Source organism: Balaenoptera borealis (assembly GCF_965194805.1).
Source record: "Balaenoptera borealis genome assembly, chromosome: 2".
Classification (NCBI taxonomy): domain Eukaryota; kingdom Metazoa; phylum Chordata; class Mammalia; order Artiodactyla; family Balaenopteridae; genus Balaenoptera; species Balaenoptera borealis.
Window position 1 is genome coordinate 42,691,425 of NC_138867.1, and position 22,317 is coordinate 42,713,741.

General features: G+C 37.0%; 1 long non-coding RNA gene across 1 annotated transcript in view; it reads right to left on the reverse strand.

Annotated features, from left to right (window-relative positions):
* The window catches only part of LOC309624420, a 79,267-nt gene extending 61,373 nt beyond the window's left edge, over positions 1-17,894 (reverse strand). Inside the window, exons 1-2 of the long non-coding RNA XR_014241902.1 lie at positions 10,658-17,894; positions 1-10,333 (exon numbers count right to left, since the gene is read on the reverse strand). The exon at positions 1-10,333 is cut by the window's left edge and continues 25,083 nt beyond it. This is a non-coding gene — a long non-coding RNA (uncharacterized lncRNA). The remainder of the gene's footprint in view (positions 10,334-10,657) is intronic.
* Positions 17,895-22,317: the final 4,423 nt, after the last annotated feature.

Here is a 22,317-nt window from a genome sequence, read left to right on the forward strand (position 1 = left end):
TCTGTACAACCCAAAGAAGGAAGTTATATAATAAGAGCTTATATGAGACATAATATACATTGGCAAAACCTTAATCTAAACACTATGAATTTATTTACATTTGGCCCTTCTTCAGAGACGGGTCTGAGACTCTCACTAGAAAGTATGAAGAGTATGATATCTTAAACACCAGCAAGTCCAGAGGTCATGTACTTGGCTTTCAGCATTTAGTATTATTTTAAGCCAATTAAAATAATTTGGTTTCACAGTGGAAAGATTCCATTAAATAATAGCTTTGTTCACTATGAGTGTGGGTTGTGTGGTTCTTTACTGAGTAGGGAAGAACTGGAGAAACACAGAAGGTAGAGATTTAATTCAGGGCAAAGACAGGGAGACTTGTCTGAAATTATCTCTGCTCACTGAACACAGAATGGAAATCGGGTGAAATGAGTCTGTATCATCAGCCATTTCTATTGACATAGGTCAAAAGATGAATATTTACTGTTATTAATTTTTCTCTATGACCTAAAACTTTAGAACATGGAACTTCTTTTTTTTAACACTAGTTTTCAATCAGTATTTAAGCACTTAGTGCCAAAAAAAAGTTACATGTATATTGTTCTTCACCCTTCCTTTTTAACTCCAGCTGAAACAGAAGGGATTTCATGATTTCCCTAAAAATGACTCTATGTCATTCTGCTAACGATAGTCCCTTGTCTAAAAGCCCGTGATCTGTTAAATCTGGTCTGTCATAGACAGCCAATTCAGATTGGCTGAATAGGCCAAAAAAAATCAACTTGGGTCCAGAATGATCCCATTTAACTGTTGGCACAGAATAATTTACCAGATAATTCCCACACTCCCCACTTAAATTTGGCTGTATAGTTCAATGTTTTTGACAAAAATACCAGAGTCTGCAAACAGTGATTGAATACCCCAAATTTTCTGCAATCTGATCGCTTTAAAGGTTCAGAGATAAGTTAGGATTATAGCCCAGTGGACTAAGGCAGTAATCTGCTAACCCACATTCGGGGTTGAATTGAACTTTGAATGTAGCACCGTTGCTATGTCACTAAGGAGGCCTCCCTAAAAAGTGAGGGCACATCAGGATGATTCAGCTTCTTACTAGCCCCACTTTTTCTGTCGTTCCTATAGCCTCACAGCTCTTGAAAGACCCAGCATCTTTTGTCATTACTCTTCACTAGATGCATGCCCATGGGCACTTTTTCCTGCTCAGCCTATAAAACACAAAGCCACTAAAGTCTATAGCACCATCAAAAATGACTCTGTTCAAGAGGTGACAACAATTCAAAGCAGGGGAGCAGCAAAGGAGGTGATGAGAAGTTGTAGGCTTCTAGATCTATTATAAAAGATAGGTGGCAGAACTCTGAAGGAGGTCAAAAACAGAAATGTGGACGTCAGTTAAGGGATGTTCACAATCACACAGAAGTGAGCCACTCCCTATCTAAAATATAGCAATGGCAAGTGGGATAAAGAAAGCAGGACAGAGTTAAAAGTTATTAGGAAATTAGAGGACATAGATAAAAGTTTGGCTAAAGGGACAAGAATGAGGAGAGAATCAGACTGATGTCTGTCCAAATGATGTTAAATTACTCAAATGTCATACAGTTATTTCAACTATCAACTAAAAAAATATTTCTTGAGCATCTACTACAGGCAAAGCAGTATGCAAACACTGGGGATACAGACAAGAATAAGCCTGTTTTCTTGGGATTTATCATTCAGTGTGAGAGGAAAAAGAAAGAGAGACGTTGGAGAAACCTTTGCTGAGGAGGTGATATTTGAACTGACTGGAGAAATCCTCCTAACTCTTAGTCAGACTGAAAGGGAACAGGCAGTGGTGGGGTGTTCAGGCAGGATCATCGAGGTCCTTGTGTTTCCAGTTAAGGAGTTTTGATTTTTATCTTAAAAACAAAGGGGTGCCATTGACTGCTCACATGGAACAAGACTGCAGATTCAAGTCTCATCACCTCTCCAGGTATTGGTTTGATTATGGGAAAAATAAATAGTTAGGCCTGGGCATCTTTAAGATTCCCTTCCAGTTTTTAAACTCTCTGATTCTTCGGTAATAAACATGAAGCTTTGGAATAAGGTAAACTGTTGATAGGGATAACTCAGAAATTAAAACCAATTTAATGGAAATCTGTGCATCATCAGTTATATTAATGAGTTTGATGACCCTCTTCCCCTGTTTTTTCTGTCATAGGTGGATACAGTGATGCCCAGTAAGTTCAGACAAATTTGTAACACACTTTACTGTAACTTTCTCATCTTTTTCATTTTCTCAAGTATGAAAGAGTACCATGTTCACATTTCCTAAGTTCAGCTACCAAATTTTTTATTATGAAAATTAAGACCATACAAAAGCCATCTGAATGAATAAATTTCTCATTACAACCTCAATAAAACAACCTTTGTGGGAAAAAAAAAATAAAAAGACTCTGTTACATCCTCCATGTGCTATTCAGCTAAAATGCTCTTACCCACTCCCCAGCTGAGATGCTGATAGAGCTTTGCCCACTGCTCTTTTTCTGCCTCAGGAGAGGAAAAAGCTAATCCCCAAAGTTATGCAGTTTTACACTTAATTCATTAGTTGACTCCAGTATGGCAGACATTCATTACCTCCAAAGGAGGAAAGCAGTCCAAGTCCTCTCTGCGTGGACCGGCTGATTCATGCACACACGCTCAGCTTTTGCTCTAACCTTCCCTATGGCTATTCTATGGCGGTCACTGTGCCTATTCCCTAAATTACTAACAGCAGAAGAGTAGAAGGCTATTCAAGTGTACCCATCTTAATATTTCATCCCCTCAGAGAGAAAATCCTAACTCTCTATATTCCTCAAACAATCCTCTCCTCGCAGTTCCTGTTTTTCCACCTGCCTAAGATGAATGTACATATAACTCTGAGACATATATTGTGACCTTCACATCACTATCCCCCAAAGGGCAGTCACATTCACAAAGACCTATTACCATCAAGTACACACACTTTGTGTCTTCTCAACACCCATGTATCAGTCAGGGATCCCGCAAGAAACAGATGGTACAATCAAATGACTAATTAAAAAAAGTATAATGATGCAACAATTTACAAAACTGTGGGTGAGATTAAGTTACCAATGAGGGATGGTGAAACATGCAAGGACTAGCTACTAGAAAGCTTTTACTCCCTCTACACTAAATGAGACAAAAAGATGATCATGTTACCCAGTGAGAACCAGAGCCATAAGAGCAGTGCCAACTAATTAAAAATAGCTGTGACTACAGGTAAAGGAGAAGCAGAGAAAATAAAACTCCATCTTTCCTTATCTCGTGTCTGCTAATCTCCAGCACTGCTGAACCCAAACGGAAACCACAAGGCATGAGAGCTTAGGTGGTACAGCCCATAATGAGGTCCAGCTCTTGAGAAACAAAGCTGGGCAGAGAAGGGCAAAGAATGAATTTGGAGAGGTAAATGAAGAGTTATCAGTGTTTCCTATCAGAAGGCCCTTACTGGAAGATGAATATCCTCTGGGCCAGAAAAGTAAGACTTATCAAGTTTTAGGGTCTCAAGAGCTGGGGACAGGGCAAGAGGAAATCCCACCCCATGTGACTGAGATTGAAAAGAGCCCGAGGAATGAGTTTCAACCACAAAGGGAGACAGAGCTGGGAAAAGCACAATTAGCTGATATGTCCAAGAATAGCAGATAGGTCAAAACTGGGAGATAAGTCAAGGATCGAGGGCAAGCTGAAATAGGGCAAAGTTAAAAGCAAGATGACTTTGGCAATTTGTGCCTAAAGGACTGTCATGTCTATGGCTTATCTGGTATCAAAAGATACCAGAAGGAAAAAGCAAAGATTAGTATGAAACTAGGAGCAGAGCAGAACACCTAGCACAGAAAAGAGTTAGCCAAAGAGCCAAAGATCAAGATATCACTTACTGTACAACATGCTTCCTTCAGTGATCAATCAGAAAACCCAAAAATAAAGGAGGCAAGGCCATGGAATGAATGGCAATAGAGTACTGATGTGTTATGAGCTGACTTTGTCTCTTTAAAGTGTGCCAGAACATAAAAAGCCAGTGCACTAAAAGATGTCATGTAACCTGGCAGATTCTTCTAATCTAGAAACCTCCTCATCCATTCTGATAATTCACCAGATAAAAAAGTATTCTTTAGTACAATTCACCTTCCCTTCCAATAGAGAGACCAATTTGCATTTATCAAAACATAACTGGTGAATATCTCTGAAAAGAGAACAAGCATTGTACAGAGAAGACAAATTACCAGAACAGTTCCCTTGGTGGCTGATACCTGAGTATCAAGAGGAACCATATTCTGCCATAATTTTCACTGTTAATTGTCATGGAAAACTGAAGTCCCATGTTGTAAAGTGCTGGTTGTTTAAAGAAGATGCAGAGCTGAAGGAGACTGGGAAATATAAATGAAGAGCGAAAACCAGGGACAGAGGCCAGGGTGGAACATGAAAGAACAGTCATTCCTACCTGCCAAACTGGAGGAAAACCAGGAGCTTTCAGTTTAGTGGCTGAGTCACTGGAGGAATCTGGTGGGAGGCAGTGGTGCAGGCAGTAAAATACAATGGGTGTAGAGCCACTCAGCAGTGGTGGTTCAACTGGAAGTCCAATGGACAGTAAGTTGATCCCAAAAGGGGTTTTATCTGCTGAGCCCAGCCTCTCTCAGGTCAGCTTGTTCCCAGCTTAATCCTTCTGTTCTTGTGGACAGTCACCTGAGCTTGCAATTTCTAGTTAGGAGGCTATAGCTGATTTTTAAAGTGTAAGGTGCGAAAAGTTGACACAGGGTGGTGGCTATGGGAATGTTAAAAAATAAATGGGTATGAAAGATACAGCGAAGTATCATAAGATACAGTGATATGTCAGAACATAGCCAGAAACAACTTTTAGCAATAAATCAATAACATCTGTTCAGTGCATTCTGGCCCAAAACAAATCAGGACAGCAGAGAACATGTTGCCATCCCTTAACCAAATTTAATAACCTCTGTTTCCCTCTGCAGTTCCTTCTTTGTCTTATTTCATGTAATTGTCTATGCCAAGGTGATATGAAAGTACTAGTTGTTAACAAAAGCTTGCCTTTCTTAACTTATTCCCACATTCAAGCATAAGAATGAAGTAAGGTTGCAAGAAAAGGAAATGGCATTTGTGAAAAATAGTGCTAAGTGAAATCCAGAGTACTGATGAATTTTGTCATAAATTTGCAAAATTGATACATTCTTTTGTGTTACATATAATAGATATAAGCTAATGAGTTGACTAATATCATAAAAAGACTGACATGGAAAGCAACTACATTCATAATACGAAAAAGTCATGCTTTGGTGTTTGTTTTTATTCCCTTGAATTGGGTACTTAAATTCAAAGAGTAAGACTGACTGAAATTTTTACAGAAGCCATGTGTCAAAGCAAAACAAAACACTATACTAACAAAAATACGATAATGCTCTTTAGGGAAAAAAGTAGTTAAACGTTTCTTCCATATTTCTTTACCCAACATGTGGCTCAAACACAAATGGTAAGTGCTCTGAGAATAAACTAATGTGAAAGTATAGAAGAAAAATCCCAAATATTTTCCATTTCTTCCTCTGGGAATGCTTAGGAGCCACTGTGGTAAAGAGAGGCTGGCCTCATCCCAGAACACTACTGGGAAGAGCAGTGCAAAATCAGAGCTAAAATGGGGCACCGGGTGACCCCAGAGAGGTCAAATAGCTTTTGCTGATCCAGGTATCTATGTAGCAGAGATGCTATAAACTGACAATGAATCTCTTTGTCCTGGAAATTAAACCGGAAATCTCAAGACTGTGTTTTCAGTGTTTCTTGGCTTTCATTCTGTTAGAAATCCTGCCACATTTCAGTATTTTCATTCTTGTCCTGGATGAAACCAGAAAGCAGAGAGGCACTTGAGAATTCTGTTTTTAAATAAAAGTAAACATTTCCAAGTGACTTTAGGTCTCTGTTTAGTATTTTTGCGACCCAACTACTGAGCTTATATGTTCCACAGATGTCATATTTCTTTGTGGCACAAGTTTATTGAGCCAAGATCAGGTTAATAAGAATGTTAATATGTGTCTGTAAGGTGTTTCATAAGCATTTCATATCATGCTTTTCAATGCTTGGTCAAGAATTGTGCAAAAAGTGGTTTTTGGGTTTTGTTTTTTTATTTTCCATGGTGACTGCTGAGAACTCCCATGAATAACTTATGTGTTTGGGCACCTAGGGCAGTGGTTATTCTGTTTTATTCCTCATCATTTGGGTGAAAGCTATATAGATGGCAACTCCAGACTTTTCTGAACCAACTTTATCATGCATCAAATGAATTATTCAATAGAAAGTTAGGCATTTTCTAAAATGTATTGATCCTTTCACATCAAAAAGACCCAACTAATTCTAAGAGAACAACTTTGGAAAAGAACAGTTCTTGGATTTCTATTCCTACTGATATCTTACTGGAGTATATTTTTGTGGTGGGATCTGACTTCTAATAGTAACATCACCACTAAAAACTACTGGTCATGCTGTCACCTGGCTCCATGCTACAGAGAAACTGTTACTTGGTGGTTCCAACTGACACACAAATGAGGGTCTCAGTCTATTACAGGGCAAATGGAGGACAATTAAATTCAAGCAATTGTCTACATGACCTTAGGTACACTGTGAAAATTTCCCTGTTCTTGCTTTTATCCCTTCTGTGCTTCTTTAAGGGTTAATGCTTGCAGAGTAATTTACTTACCAGAGTGAAATTTGCCATTTAGAACCCTGATCATTATTGTATCTTTGTTTCATGGTGTGACAAGCAGGAATTAATACCTCCATTATTATAATGTGCTCTTCAGTGGCCAGAGAAGAATAATGTGACCATGGTGTGTCATTATTATAATACTTTTCCTTTTTCCTTAGCCTCTTTCATTGAAGATGGCAGAAACTCCCCAGTTTCGAAACCAATCATCTGGATTCAGGAAAAGGCACAGAAGTGCAACTTGTCCATGACATTTGGAATGTTGTCACCAGCAAACTGACTAGAACAACTGCATAGGTTACCACGGTATAGAAACTGGTATCATATCTTCAAGATCACTTAAAAGTTATCACAAGCAAAAATTATCCTTGGATTTTGTTTGTTGCCTCCATCTCTGTTTGTCTGTTGCCCACAACTCTACCCACTGACATCAAAAAAGACTATCCCTATGGAATCTTTTGTCAACTTGGTGCTGAAAGGGTGAATTAGGCACAAACAGAGAGAAATAAACAAACTATATGTAGGAAGATAACAGCTATCAACTCTGCCACCTATTTGGGGGCTCCTCATTCTAGCCCACGGACATCTCAAATGTACTATACATGTTCCACATCTATTCTAGGCAAAGTAGTAACTCTCCCTTAACAGAAATTGTGAACTCCCTCCAAGTCCACATAAATAGCTATAAAATGTGCTCTGCTTAATCATATCTAAGAAATTGGGAGAAGTAATAGAGAGTTACTCCAACTAAAATCTAAAAAGGAGGTGTATTTGGTGGTTAAACATAACAGATAAATTATCTTAAAAAAAGTATCATCTTTTACTAAAGTCAGTGAAATCAGAGAGGCGGGCAAAGAGAATTTGGGTTAAAACTTTGCCTTTGAAAACACTGTTATAAAAAGAAGTACAGCACTCTCTCCAAAATGCCTCCTAACTCCATATTAAGTTGGTCAAAAGATTGGGCAGCCTTCCTGGCAAAACTCAACAAGGGAACACTAATTGAAAGTAATTCAATGACAGGCCATGTATAATAGTTTCAGAACGTAAAAAGAATAAACATGAGCTATGACTAAACATTGTAGACTTAAGCAGAAATGTTGAGTTTCATTGTAGTAGAGGATTTCCGGATGTTAATTCAACCCAACGTATCTGCTGAAACTGATTAGAAAGGATGGTAATGGTAGTTGTAATGGCAGAATTCCGAATTCCACAGCACTGACTGTACGTCAATTCCGTTCCTGCGAAACCAAACTGCTTTTATCTGCCTAATTTCTTCCTTATTACTTTTGACTCTTGATGACAAATATGCAAGGAATGGTGCCAAAATCCAGCTGGCACTTCATTATCTGAACTTGTTCCATGATGCCTAAGTTTTAAAGTATTTGATTTTGTTATAGTAAAAAACAAAAATTGTGACTAAAACTCATGAGAATGTTAGGATAACATGAAGATTAGTAAACTGAAAACTAAAAATATCACTAACAGTGTTTCATTTTCTGCTTATCCTACTAACTCAGTGAATGTTAGGAAAATTATTCAGTCTTTCTTAAAACTTCTTTTCAGTGATTAAGCAAAAGTAATAATGTTTACCTGCAAACTTGCTGATGGAACAGCTAATAAATACGTGAACTAAAGATATTTCCACATCTCAAGTGCTATTATACAGTTGCACATAACTACAAAATGAACAAGAAGCGTTAATTCAATACATTAATCTAAAAACAGTATGTTAATTTTAATATACACAATTAAGCTGTGATATGTATTTTAAAATTTTCACTTAATCAATGATCTATATACACATGTGACTAAACACATGGCTACACACACACAAAAAACACACAAACAATTACACCCTCCAGTAACCAGCCTGGTCTTGTTCTTCTCTCTATTCAACCTACATTTACTGGGTCCGAGACCTGACTTGACAGCAGGGAGAAGAAAATCGCATGTTACCTATAGAGCATTTTAAAACTCTGACTTTATCTTTTAGCTTTTTATTACAGAAAGTTTTAAATGCTAACAAAAGTAGACAGAATTAATAATGAACTCCTATATACCCAGGACTCAGATTCAACAAGTATCAATCAATGGTTAAATCTTAGTTCACCCATGCCCCCATCTACTTCTCCCTTCCACATTATTTCAAAGCAAATCTCAGATATCATATTATGTCATCCACAAACATTCCAGCATCTCTATCTAATAATTACACTTTTAAAATAGCCAATATCATTATGCCAACTAAAACAATTAACAATAACTCTATAATATCAAATGTTCAAATGATGTCTGTCTCATTTTTAACAGTTAATTTGAGTTATTTTTGCAAAAGTGCTAGGACATTTTCAGCCTTCTTCCTTAACTTGAGCATTCATATGAAAGTCAATATGGACAGAATATGATTTAGATCACAGAAGAAAGCTCAACGTGAATATATGGTATCCCTCCCTTTTAAATGATGTAACTCTTGGTTGAAGGCTTGCACACTATATGAATTATTAGTTTCTTCCAGGAAAAAAAAAAAAGAACATATAATACACCTCCTCTTTCTATGACTGGGCAAGAAAAATTCAACAAGCTCTGTGGAAAAGAGAATCTTCAAGCCAAAACCAATGGATGTTTGAGAATGCAGACCTTCACTGGGGCCATCTGTCACCAAAGGAGTGTGGAGGACCAAGAAAGGAGGAAGTGCTGGTCAATGGCACACTCTCTTCCCAGACCTTGCACACCACTGCCACCTTTCTCCTTCAGATCTCATCCAACAGCATACCAACAGCCTTCCTCCAACAGTATACCATAGTTTTCAAGGTGAATTTCAACCAAAGTGTTAGAATTTGAAATTGATTTTAAGCACATCAGTTTGGAAGCACTGAGTAAATAATCAATAGACTAACTGAAATGCAAAAAATAAGATTTAAAAGCCCAACTCTAAGATTCTTTTTGGGCCTTGGTTTTCTTTCTTTTTTCTTTTTTAAAATTTTTCTCAACCTGAGCATCTTTTTTCTTTTTTTTTAACATCTTTATTGGAGTATAATTCCTTTACATGGGCCTTGGTTTTCTTCCTCTGTAAGTTGGGATATATAAACTACTTCCTTAAATATTAATTACTAGCATGAAGCATATATTATTAATAAATGTTTGTAATCATTAATGTCCTACATATAATCAAATTAGTCACAGCTATTTTTACTGCCCTGAATGTTAAGATTGTGCACTGCTTGAAAATTCCAAGTCAGGTCTTGGACCTAGAAGGGACAACAAAGGTCTACTGTCCCTGGGACTAGCCTAGTATCCCACATATATGAGGCTTTCCTGTCTGCTTTGTATGGTAGGGAGTTCAAATCTGACCCAGTCAAATACAAATTGTGAGAGGTTCATCAACATAGCCACGAGAGTGGGAAATATGCTCTATTCATTCTTCAAGCCTCTCATTCCTTCTTAAAAGGATAGATGTACTAGAACATAGGATATGAAGTTTCTGCAATTAAGCATAGCATGTAGGTTATATGTTTCCTAAAAGAAGGAAACACAGATTTCTTTTTCTTGTATATACTTATACAAATTTAGAAGTTTTAAAAATACCTCCAGGGGCTTCCCTGGTGGCGCAGTGGTTGAGAGTCTGCCTGCTAAGCAGGGGACACGGGTTCGAGCCCTGGTCTGGGAGGATCCCACATGCCGCGGAGCGGCTGGGCCCGTGAGCCACAATTGCTGAGCCTGCGCGTCTGGAGCCTGTGCTCCGCAACAAGAGAGGCCGCCATAGTGAGAGGCCCGCGCATCGCGATGAGGGGTGGCCCCCGCTTGCTGCAACTGGAGGGAGCCCTCGCACAGAAACGAAGACCCAACACAGCCAAAAATAAATAATAAATAAATAATAAAATAAAAAAAAATTAAAAAAAAAAAAAATACCTCCAAATTATTTTAGCTTGGAATAATTAGAAAAGTTTGACATAACTGATGAATTTATGTTTGTTTATTCTAAACCTGAATTCTAAGATAATCAGTCAAAATTTATTTTCTTTCTTCAAAAATATCAGTAATTTCTTGGTTTTACTAATATCCCTATACATCTGACCTTGTTATTATAATAGGTCACTTTATTCTTATGGCTTACACTCAAAGTCTTTCCAAATGTTCTTGGGTTATATTGCCATTTACCATGCAAATAATTGATTCATTTCATTCCTTATCTTGGCCATAGTAGTCTAGGTCATTCTCATTTTCAAATAACAAGACTAACAAACTCTTCAAAATTGTTTAATTTATCCAGAAATGTTTTTTAAATGTAAATATGTGACAGCTGATTGAACTATAGTCAGCGGGGAAAAGTATCCTCACAAGTTCATGAATTATGTGTTGACTATTGCTATGCTGTTCTAAAAATCTCAATATATTAATAACATGTAGTCAAATGCCTTGGGGTCGCATGGAACAAAAATTTAATTAAGCTCACTAAAAATTAAATAAATAAAAGAGTAGGGAAGGTGTGAGGGAGGGGAAACATGACATCTTGTTAGGCACACGGAGCTCTCCCAGAAATGAAGTTCAGCTGGGTTGGATGGGACTGGCTCTCCTGACTCTTCAGAGACAACCAGCACCTCTCTCCCTCCCCTTCTTTCCTGCCTGTAGGGTTTCTTGTTTCTACTTCTTTCTGACATCTGCTCTATTCTCTTCTCTGCAGAATGGCTTCCTCTGCAGACCCTTGAATTTTTGTCCCTCATAATTTGAGCTTATGGGTAGATTTGGCCTGCTATGCCACAGATTCTGGGCCTGATTCTCCATGACCTTTATTGGTCCAGCTCTCTACCACTGGCTGGATTACACAGAGTTCCAACACTTCCTGTGGGTGTAATCACTCCTACACTTATTCACTTAGGAAGAAAACATTCTTGAGGTACCTACCACAAGCCAATAATGTAGCAGGAGCTGAAGATTTAGAAATCAATGAGGTAGTTCCCATTCGAAAAGAAAATAAGCCAATGATTAGGATTCAAATGATATGTGTGTATGCAGGTTTAGTGGCTTAACGACTATGAGAGTACTAGTAGGGGGCCTTTGGCATCATGGAGGGAACAAAGAATACTTCTGTTCCTCTTGTATACCTTACTGTGACCTGTGCATAGGTCTGTAACTAGCTCATTTGTTTAAATATCTACCACCCACAGGCTGAAAGCTCCTCCAGAGCAGGGACCATGTTTTACTCATCTTTAAATCCCCAGTGACAATAATGCTTGATGAATAAATAATAGATGAAATGGTGCTTGAACTGAAACACCAAGCACAAGTAAGAAATGGGTTGTAAAAAAAGGAAGGGGAGGCATCTTACAATTGCAGGTAACCAGGTTCCAGAGACGTGATAGACCACGGTATGTCCAAGGCATTGCAAGCAGTTCAGAGAAGCTGGACTTACAGGCTTGCTGGCGAATGGAGGACAATGGGGCTGGGATGCTGACAGGGCTCGACTTGTAAAGGCCTTTGCAAGTCTCATTAAGGAATTTTAACTTTACACCAAAAGCAATGAGGAGCCATTATAGGACTTTAATACTGACTAGAGCAGAAATGCATTTCCTAAAGTGTATTCTACCAGCCACTTGCAGATGGGTTGCACATTGGTGGTACAGTGGTGAGCACAGCTGCCTTCCAGATGGGTTGCAGTGACAAGAGCACAGGGTCAGGAAGATGACTTCAGAGGTCCTTGCAAAATACAGGTAAAATAGACAAGTCAAGTCACTTCTGGTCCAGACCACAACCCCTTCCTTCAGCACAATCTAACACAGCTCCAATAGTGAACGTCCCTCTTAGAGCGGCCCACTCCCCTTTCGGTTAAGATTCCTATCTTAAGAACTGGTATCTACAATGAACAACACAATTGCCTTCTCTCACATGCTTCTTGATCCACCCTCACAAGATCTTTTGAATTTTAATCACCTAAAATTCCATTCTAATATAGGATTTCTCCAATATCCTGCTCCTTGGAGGTCTTGGAAGAGCAAGCCATCTAGCCTGCACTCCTAGAAAGGTCTTGTTGTTTCTATTCCCACTTTCCTGGGGGCACAAAAGCAAACACACATGGACAAAGAAAGCAAAATTAGTAATTCTCACACTGGGTGCAAGACTATAAGGATGTCCATGACTGCATAAAATCTGTCCATTCCCGTATAAATTTCCACCCCAGTGGTAAAATGAAGTTGAACTGCATTTTACATTGTCCCATTATCTTCAGTATGACTTCTTCTATTAACTTAAAACACTTTATCACAATCTTTGGGCTTCCCCAACACTGACAACAAATTCTGCCTTTAAGTATGCTTGCATTCACCAACTATCTTCTATTCAAGTAAGTCACCAGGTACAACTATATAGGGGAAAGAGCCCCTGACACGGCATCACACCCAGCTCTTGAAGGCCTCCGTAACCTTGAATGTTTCTTGGTGTGGCTCCTCAGCATCAGCTTTCTTATTTGTAAAAAGGGGAAGAAAGATATATATTAATTCTAAATGATGGTCTTTAGCATCCTTTTTACTCTTTGATTCTATGATAAATGTCCACTGAAACCTGAGATCCAAAATGGCACATGCTTGATATTGCATGTGAGCAAAAGCCAAGTTCTTGCCTTAAATTGTATCTGCAGAAAAGTTCATCCAAGTATCCACCCAGACGTTTACCTTAAGTTCTGAAAAGTTGCAAACACGTCAGAAGCCAAACCACAATAACAACAAAAAAAAATCTCTCCTAAAAACCAGTATTCCCATGCTTCCTTTTTAGTCAAAGTAATTAGGCAGAATTACTTTGTCCTCTCCCTTCTCTTTGTCTTTATTTATAGCTACCTCTTTCGTATTTTTTATTTTTGAATAGATAATACACAAACATTGCACAAAGTCCAAAAGTGTGTTCAGTGAAATATGTCTCCCCCTTCCTCCCTCCCCCTTTACTCTAGATACCCAGTTTGCCTGAGGCAGCCACTGTTCCTAGCCAGCATTATTTTTGCTATTATATATCATCAGAAATCTCTCTTTTATTAATGCAGAAAGAATTCCTAGCTGCATCACCAGTGCCTCCATTTAAGCAGGTGATTATAGTAAACATATACGGCATGTGGGTCTATTTGTTTGCTCTAGCTCCTACTTAACTACTTCCTTTGGCTTGAGTGCTTTGAGGTAAATCTAAGGTCAGAGTGTAGCTGAGTCAATGCACAACAGTGACACAGCAATACATTTAAGCTATCTGGTAAGTAAGGCAGCCAGACAGGAAGAGTTAAAAATGGAAATTTCAAAATCATTCTTTACTCTAGCCACAGTTCTTTAGATTGAGAGGCACCTGCTTGAAATATACAACCTTTAACTAGAGCCACTGACCCAGAAAGGTTTATCTCCCAAAAGAACTTGGGGGACCCAAGTATAAGTCTATGGAAATTACTTGAAACCTTCCAGTGAGGAAATTGGTTTTAAGAGAAGCTCAGTTGGTTTTTACTAGACTGCAAGGACTCTGTGGACTACAACCTAATGTTAAAATAGCACTAAAATGGGCTGCTCCCCATCTTAGTGGAGACCAATTAAGAGCCAAATGTCATCAAGAACCAATTGAGACCAGAGAAGGTGCAGGAATTCCAGCAGAAAGGGCAATAAAACTGGCTAAATATAATTTAGAGTCTACTGCATCCCTTAGCACCTACCCACTGATGGTGTGAATGACATCCCCTCAGGGAAAGAATTTTCTACCTAAGAAGAAACATAAAAACTAAACTTTAAAGATTAAGCCAAAGATGATACAGTGTAATACAGTGAAGCAAGCCTTCAAAAGCTTGCATTGTTAATATTTTGGCATTGCTTTTCTGATGGACTGAAACACATTATGAATAAAGCAGGTCTAGGTGATGTAAGAGGATGCAACTGTTCACATACAAATTTCAAGTCATGTCTGTTTCCATTACATCCACAGTGCCAGTTTTAAAGATTATTTTTCAGTCTTTATTAGGGCAATCTAAAGACATTAGACTTTCTATTGCAGTGGTTTACAACAAACCCTCTTTTAATGGCTATTAGTATTGGATATTAAAGAGGAGATAATAAGGAAACATGAGATTCAATGATAAGATCCAAAGAATGTTTACATAATTTAAGTTTTACTGACTCCAAGTGTTGAAATGAATAACATTTGATATGCTCCAAACACTCACTAACAACCTCACCAGAGCACTGCCAATCATCAGCATCAAGTAGACTGTTCTCAAGTAGCTCATATAATCTTCCCATTCTCTTTTCCTTGATTGTGTTTTTCCAGGGTTGTATTCATGCATAAGAAATCAAGTGGAAAGACTCTTTCTAGTTCCTACCAGGAGTACTATATGTCCCTTTGACTTGGAGCACTACAGACCTGCAGTGAAATCCTGGTGTGACCCTGACACTTTAGAAATTTAGAAGCTTTAAGATATACCAGCCTGAGCTGCTGCAGATCCCAAAGAAATTTAGTTGAATTGAGGACTGTTTATAGATTTAATAATTTTTCTGGATCTCTTGAAAAGGGAGCTATTATTTATAGAAAATTATTTAGAATTTTGCAATGTATACTTCTCATTAAATGACTTATACAAATCAACCTAGCCGACCTCTAGTTTCATCAATGTACACAATCAATCAAAACTTAAACTTAAATTCTATCACCCAAAATTATCACAGATCATTGGCTTGAAACATTCTACCATGAGCAAGAGTAAGAAATCTATTTTACATAATTTTTGCATAGTTTTACGTAATTACTCAGACCACACAGACATATGTATTCACATATATACACATATATATGAAACAAAATGTCAGATAATAGAACTTTTACCCACAATGTGAAATATATTCTGATATTTTCTGTTATAAACTATATAGTCAATTCTATAAAGTGTTCTGTAATGTCACTGTGAACAATGAATTAGCAAACACTAAGCCACTGTTTCCAGGGAAAATACAACATTAAGTTCCCTTGGTACACATTGGTTGATTTTCATCAACCAATCAGTACACAACCTTATTTTATGTATGTCTGTCTTAAAAGACATCTAATTTAACAGATATTGTTGATTCATTAACACTGAACTCAGGCAGACAGCACTATGACTCACGCCTGGACAGAGCTTATCCAAGACATATATTTTCTCCATAAGGCACACCACAGCCTTCTTGCCTCAGGAACACTAAACAGCACTTCAACACTATGCTTGGGGGCCATTTGAAACACTGAAATCACCAAAGAAAATGCAAAAAAGATGAGACTAACTAGACTGCAAAAAGGATACTTACAGCTCTCTTACAGTATGAGAGCTGAAACAAAAAGGTAGACTATAAAGGTAGAGTATTGCCTTGTTTGATCTCAGTCAGGACCATGTGCCATTGGCAGATTCAAAATTTTTGATGCTCTCTGCATGTCTGCAAATGATTGCAAATGCAGCATTAGTATTGGTTTTGGGGTTACAGACAAATTTTAGGGAGTAAGCAAATTCACAAATACAAAATCCACAAATAATGAGGACCAACGATAAATACATATGTGTACATGTATAAATGTGTGTGTGTGTGCGTGTGTGCGTGCATGCATGTGTATGTATCCCACTAATAAGATTTTATTGCAAACTAATGTTTTTTGACTGGCAGCTTGAAAAACCCTACAATAAGGTAAGCGATTTAAATGTCAAGATTGTGACTTGACCACCATTTTATCTCCATATCTGAAAGAACGAAAAATTATCAATACCGAGGATCTCATTAAACAAGACTACTTACATCAGAATAATATAGAAATCGTGAAATCAGCAACGCATTTTCAACATTACACATATGCTTAATGACAGCAACAATGAGGAAATACTTTGGTATGCTAATTCAAACTAAGAATTTTTTCCCCAAGGTTGTTCACTACACCAGTGCTTGTATTAATTAAAAAAAAAAAAATTAGAAACATCCTTAATGAGCATCATCAACAAGAGAATGAATGAAAAAATTACACTATTTTCATACAATTAAATTATAGCAACGAAAATGAATAAACTAATACAACATGGAAAAATATCAAAAATATATAGTTAAGTAGAATAAAAGGGTGAAGCTGTATATGGTATGTGAACATTTATATAAAGTTAAAATATACAAAACAATATTACATATTGTTTAAGACACATGCAAAGTTAGCAAAATATAAAAACATGCATAAAAACTTAATATCATGGTTACCTCTGTCAAGGACGAAGGGAGTAGTATCTGAAAAGTCTTATTTCTTAAGCTGGGTTGGGAGAGATGGAAGTCTATTTCATTACTTTATCTTTTTTAACCTGAAATGTCTTACTGAAATACTTAAAGCACCTATTTATATATATGCAAAAAATTACACCATCTCCTCATCACAGAAAAGACAACAATTCATTAGTGGCTTTAGTATAACTTAGTACAGGTTTTAACTGATGAGAGGGAATTTATCAAGGTAGATATGTTACATCAATCAAAAAAGTACACACTGCCATCAGTCAGAAAGGATGTGTGGCATATACCTGCTATGGATTTTTTAACAGAGGCACTCTCCTCCCTAAATATTAAGTTTTTAATTTTTTTCTAGAAGATTCAAAATAGACATTGGAATCAAGTTATTCAGGAGGAATAAAAGTTACATGAACTGATGTGGCTCAGTACTACCACCATGCCAGAGTCCTTCTAGGTCAGCTTCTAAAATAAAATGTCAAAACTGTGCTCTACCACTCAGCACCCAGGATGGCAGTTTCTAATGCCATCCTCCATAAAAAGAACCAGAACTCTTTGGAGAAAAGGATAATTCTAGGGTTGAAGCAGGGACAAAAAAAAAATTTGATTTTCTTAGTGAGGCTGATTATCTAAAATCTGAACTCATAAATAAACCTACTTGAAAGGTCCTCTGAGAAGGAAGTATCACAGGTTTGACCAGAAGCAAATTTCTTCTCAATTTTGTCCACCTTCAGTAAGGTACACTGTGTTACCCAGTTTATGCAGAGAAATAACTCTAAGTCGGGAGTTGGAGTTAGATGCAAGCATTAGAACCTAATCTTGTGAACCAGTGGTCAGACATCACTGGTCTCAAAAGGAAGAAAAACATAGATCAGCGAAGACATAGAAAAACTCATCAAGATTACAAGCCTCAGACAAAGGTCTTGCTAGACCTAAATCCATTGTGACCTGAAATCAGAAAGTAAGATCATTCTACTATCAAGACATCAGTCCCTCTAAATTTTTAACTAGAGGATAATTAAACAAAGGGCTTAATTTGTCCATATTGGCCATAAAGGTCATGGCACCAGGGACAGGCTCATAGTTAAATACCAAGTATAACCTAAAAGTCCATTAATGTAAGAAAACTATAAACTTTCTAGGATGTAAACTACCATTTCTTTGAAAAGAAACCAAAGGAAATCAGGTCAACCTGAACTGTTCTCTTCAAATTTAGGTACAACTTATTTCTAATACATTAAATCCACCACAAAACCAGACCTATTAGCAGCAATTATTAGGGATCTCTTATGGATCAATGTCATCTTAAGGCATTAATTCAGCAGTTTCCTGAAATTATCTGTATGAGAAATATTTCAAGTGGCAGTGTCAGCTGCCAAGGAGAGGGCAGACCAGATGCTTTACCAGGCAACTTTTTTTTTTCCAGATCCTTGGCTCCAAAGGATGTGGAACAGGGACAGAGAAGGATAGGGGTTAGGGAGCATGTAAGCAAAAGAGAAAAAAAAGTCAGAAGGGAAATTATAACTGACTTCTAAGAAGATGTATTTATTTTGCTTTCTGTTTTGCAGAACTGCTAGCTGGTTATTTTAGGGAATCATGTTTAAGTCTTCAGATCTTCAGAAACAATTCCTTGGGTGAAAAAAGAAAGAAGATAAATCTTGTTTCGTTTATTTCAGTCATTTGTACATGGGTTTTGTTTCACTTATAAAGTGGTTTTATTTAATAATGAAGTCACCCCCAAGAAAAGAAGTAAAGAAAAGAAAAACCGAAGGGATTGATTTCATTTTATTCTTTGGTCTGAAAATAAAGTTCTAGTTCATCTTTAAGTCAACAATTTTTCTTTTTCTTTTTTTAATAAATCAAGACGGTTCAAATTCTGGCTCAAAGCTACAATATTGTTATTGTATGTGTTGTACTAGAAGAGAGATTACAGTTTGGCTTCTACTAATCCTGGCAATGAGGATTCATCCCATCAGATTCAGGCAAAGATGAAAAAAGAAAAGAAAAGGAAAAAACTCAAAGGAAAATTTCCAAGGAAGACAGCATGCACTGCAGACCTGTTTTGTGACAAGTGTCCTCAGGGAAACAGATTGCAAAGAGCATGGCTGGCATTACCTAGAGTAATTTTTAAGGTCATTCACAGAGGTGAAGTGAGGGTAAAAGAATATAAAGGAACTTCAACGTTGGCTTGTTTCTCCCATTGTTTGCCTTTTGAGTAAGCTCAGGCATATAGGTGGGGCAGAGATGTCAAAAACACAACATGGTGGTGACCTGAGTATTCCAGCACCTCTGCCCATTACATCTCACAGCTGAGTGTTCATGCCTTTAAAATATGGGAGAATTAAGCTATAGGTTGATGGAGTGAGGCCATGATCCAGAATCTTGCATCCATATTACATCTGAAGTTTTTTTTAGTAAAGTATTCCAAATATTCTATACAATTGTTTTCAACCAGTGGATACATTCAGATTATCAACTGATTAAGAATAGCAAAATATCATAAACTTTAACACATAAGTAAAAGGCAACACCCTCTCATCAATTTGAACTCCATTAATTTGGAATTTGTGATATCTGACTTTGGCTTCCTTTGCAATATTTGTAAAGAAAGCAACTTAAGTTAGTTAAATCTCTCTGATGTAAACAAGGTTTCATGGGGGTATGCTTGACCTACCTAAGAGAACAAACTGTTTTCAAGCACTATGTAACAGCATTCATTTGTATGTAAACAATTAATGTGTTATTTCAAATGCCATCTTATCTATTCACCAAAACACAGCAGGCCTTCTCTTGCCTTAACAAAGCTTTGTTTACAGGTAATTCAAATTATTCCGTGCCTTTGAAAAATAATGATGCTTTTCTCTAACTCTAATGTTTGAACTTTTCAACAATTCAGACTAGCCTCCCCCACTCCAAGTAATTCAATTTTTGTATAACTTTTTCATGTAAATGATGGTACAAGCTGTAATTATAGGAAGTCAGGACTGTGATATTTTTTCAGTCCAAGAAGATTTTTGGATAGTAAACAATATTTGTGGGGATCCGAAAGCAACTAAGTAAGAGGGGTTGAAATTCAAATCCCAGAGAGGTAGTTGAGCTGTACATGACTTTTTCCTGAACAGAATTTGAAATTGTCTTCCAAAGGTTAACAATTTCCATGACTTCACTAACTTTTACTTTCAAATGGTTTCCATGTTCTATATTTTAAAAAAATCTCTCTTCTGGAACTTCTCTGTCTGTTGCAGCCTTACTTTTTAGTAAGTATCCCTCTCACAATAATGTCAAACTTAATCAAACAGTTGCATAAAATTCGACCCCACTCACTTTCTAAGTAAATTTGCTTAAATCAAGATACTCTGAGCATTTGCTTTAGAACGAGATGTTCCCAAGGCCAACTGTTTATGTTGCTGACAAACTAGTTCTCAAGTGTGACAATCTCACATTTTCTATCAGAAGAATTGAAGCCACTCAATTTAATCTATTGTTAAGACTATTCTGGGCTCACCCAGATCTCCTTACACATCATCACAGGTTTAACAGCTACATTATAGAGTGTAAATGGCAAAAATTATTTTTTAAGAAGAGAAAGAAAATTTTTAAATTCATTATACAACTACAGGAAAACAAATTTTGAAATGTTAGAGTGAAAGATCAGAAAAAATATGCACATAAAACTATCATTTAGAATATACCTGTGCCACATTGATTTGTAAAAGAAATGTCATCCACATTTCACTCTCCATTTTGCCTTCCCTGTGTTTCCACATAGCCTCAGATGAACATTCTCACTTTGTCTTCTAATGCTTATGGCACTTTTATCTTCTCTTCTTGTACTAATCACTTTCTATTTTAAATTGCAGTTATTTACAGCATTATAGCTGGAAGATATTTTTTTTAATGACAGCATTATACATATCTTAATTTCTCTATTAGATTATATTCCTTTTATCTTTGAGTCATGAGCACTTCGTAAGGTACTTTACACAAACTAGTGCTCAATACATGTTTGAATAATAATGAACCTTAAGATTGCTATCTCAATACCCTTGGCTATATTCCAAGTTTATGGCTTTTCAAAAGGTGAGTAGACCTTAAATATTGATATAGCATTCACAACATTTCAACAAACTTAACAAATCCTCTAGGTACCAGGAGAAATTAATTTTGTTTAATTTTCACACACACACTTTGAAGTATATATTTGCATATTATGAATGTGGAAACATACTCAAACAAGTTAGATCATTTCCTCAGACTGTATATCTTAAGGACTAGAGGACAAGTTTAGTGTTCTTTCCAATATATCTACCTTTATGCCTTACTCAAATCTGTTCCTTCACAGGGGGTCAATCTCCCGATGCATCGTATAGTTTAGTGGACAGAAGCAATGAGTCATAGACTCTTGTCACAATTTTCTTGGACCACCTTACTCTGTTACTGGCCTTGGTTTTATTTCCTATTCCTATTCCATTTTTTACCCAATATACTACCATTTTTATTCTTGAAGCTCATATTTATCCTTTAAAATCAAAAATATTCTACTTCTTGATTCTGGCATGAGTTGTCCTAACCCACAGGACATCAGCCCAACCCTGGCCAGACTCACCAGGAACACAGTTCAACTTTATCCAGCCTTCTGTAGTGAGGAATCAGAAAAAGGAGAGAAGGAATAAAGACTTTGCCAGCCTTGGGAATCACTAGGCTTCATATCTCTGAATGCTATGCTAATAAGTTGACTGCCATTTTTAGATGTGTACTGTTAGAGGTAAGCATTTTAAAGAATCACAGCGATTTTTGAGACATTGCTAGAGGGCAGTACTTTCATTATTCACTCCAGGTTTTTTTTTTTAATACCCTGTGCTGTACAATATATCCTGGTAGCTTATTTATTTTATACATAGTAGTTTGTACCTCCTAATCCCCTACCCTTACCTTGCCCCTCCCTCTTTCCCTTTCCCCACTGGTAACCACTAGTTTGTTCTCTGTAGCTGAGTCTATTTCTGTTTTGTTATATTCATTCCTTTGTTTTATTTTTTAGATTCCACATACAAGTGATAACATACAGTACTTGTCTTTCTCTGACTTATTTCACTTAGCATAATGCCCTCTAAGTCCATCCATGTTGCTGCAAATGGCAAAATTTTATTCTTTTTTATGGCTGAGTAGTATTCCCTTGTGTGTGTGTGTGTCTGTATACACACATACATACCACATCTTCTTTAACCATTCATCTGCTGCTGGACACTTAGGATGCTTCCATATCTTGGCTATAGTAAATAATACTGCCATGAACATTTGGATACATGTATCTTTTTGAATTAGTATTTTTAT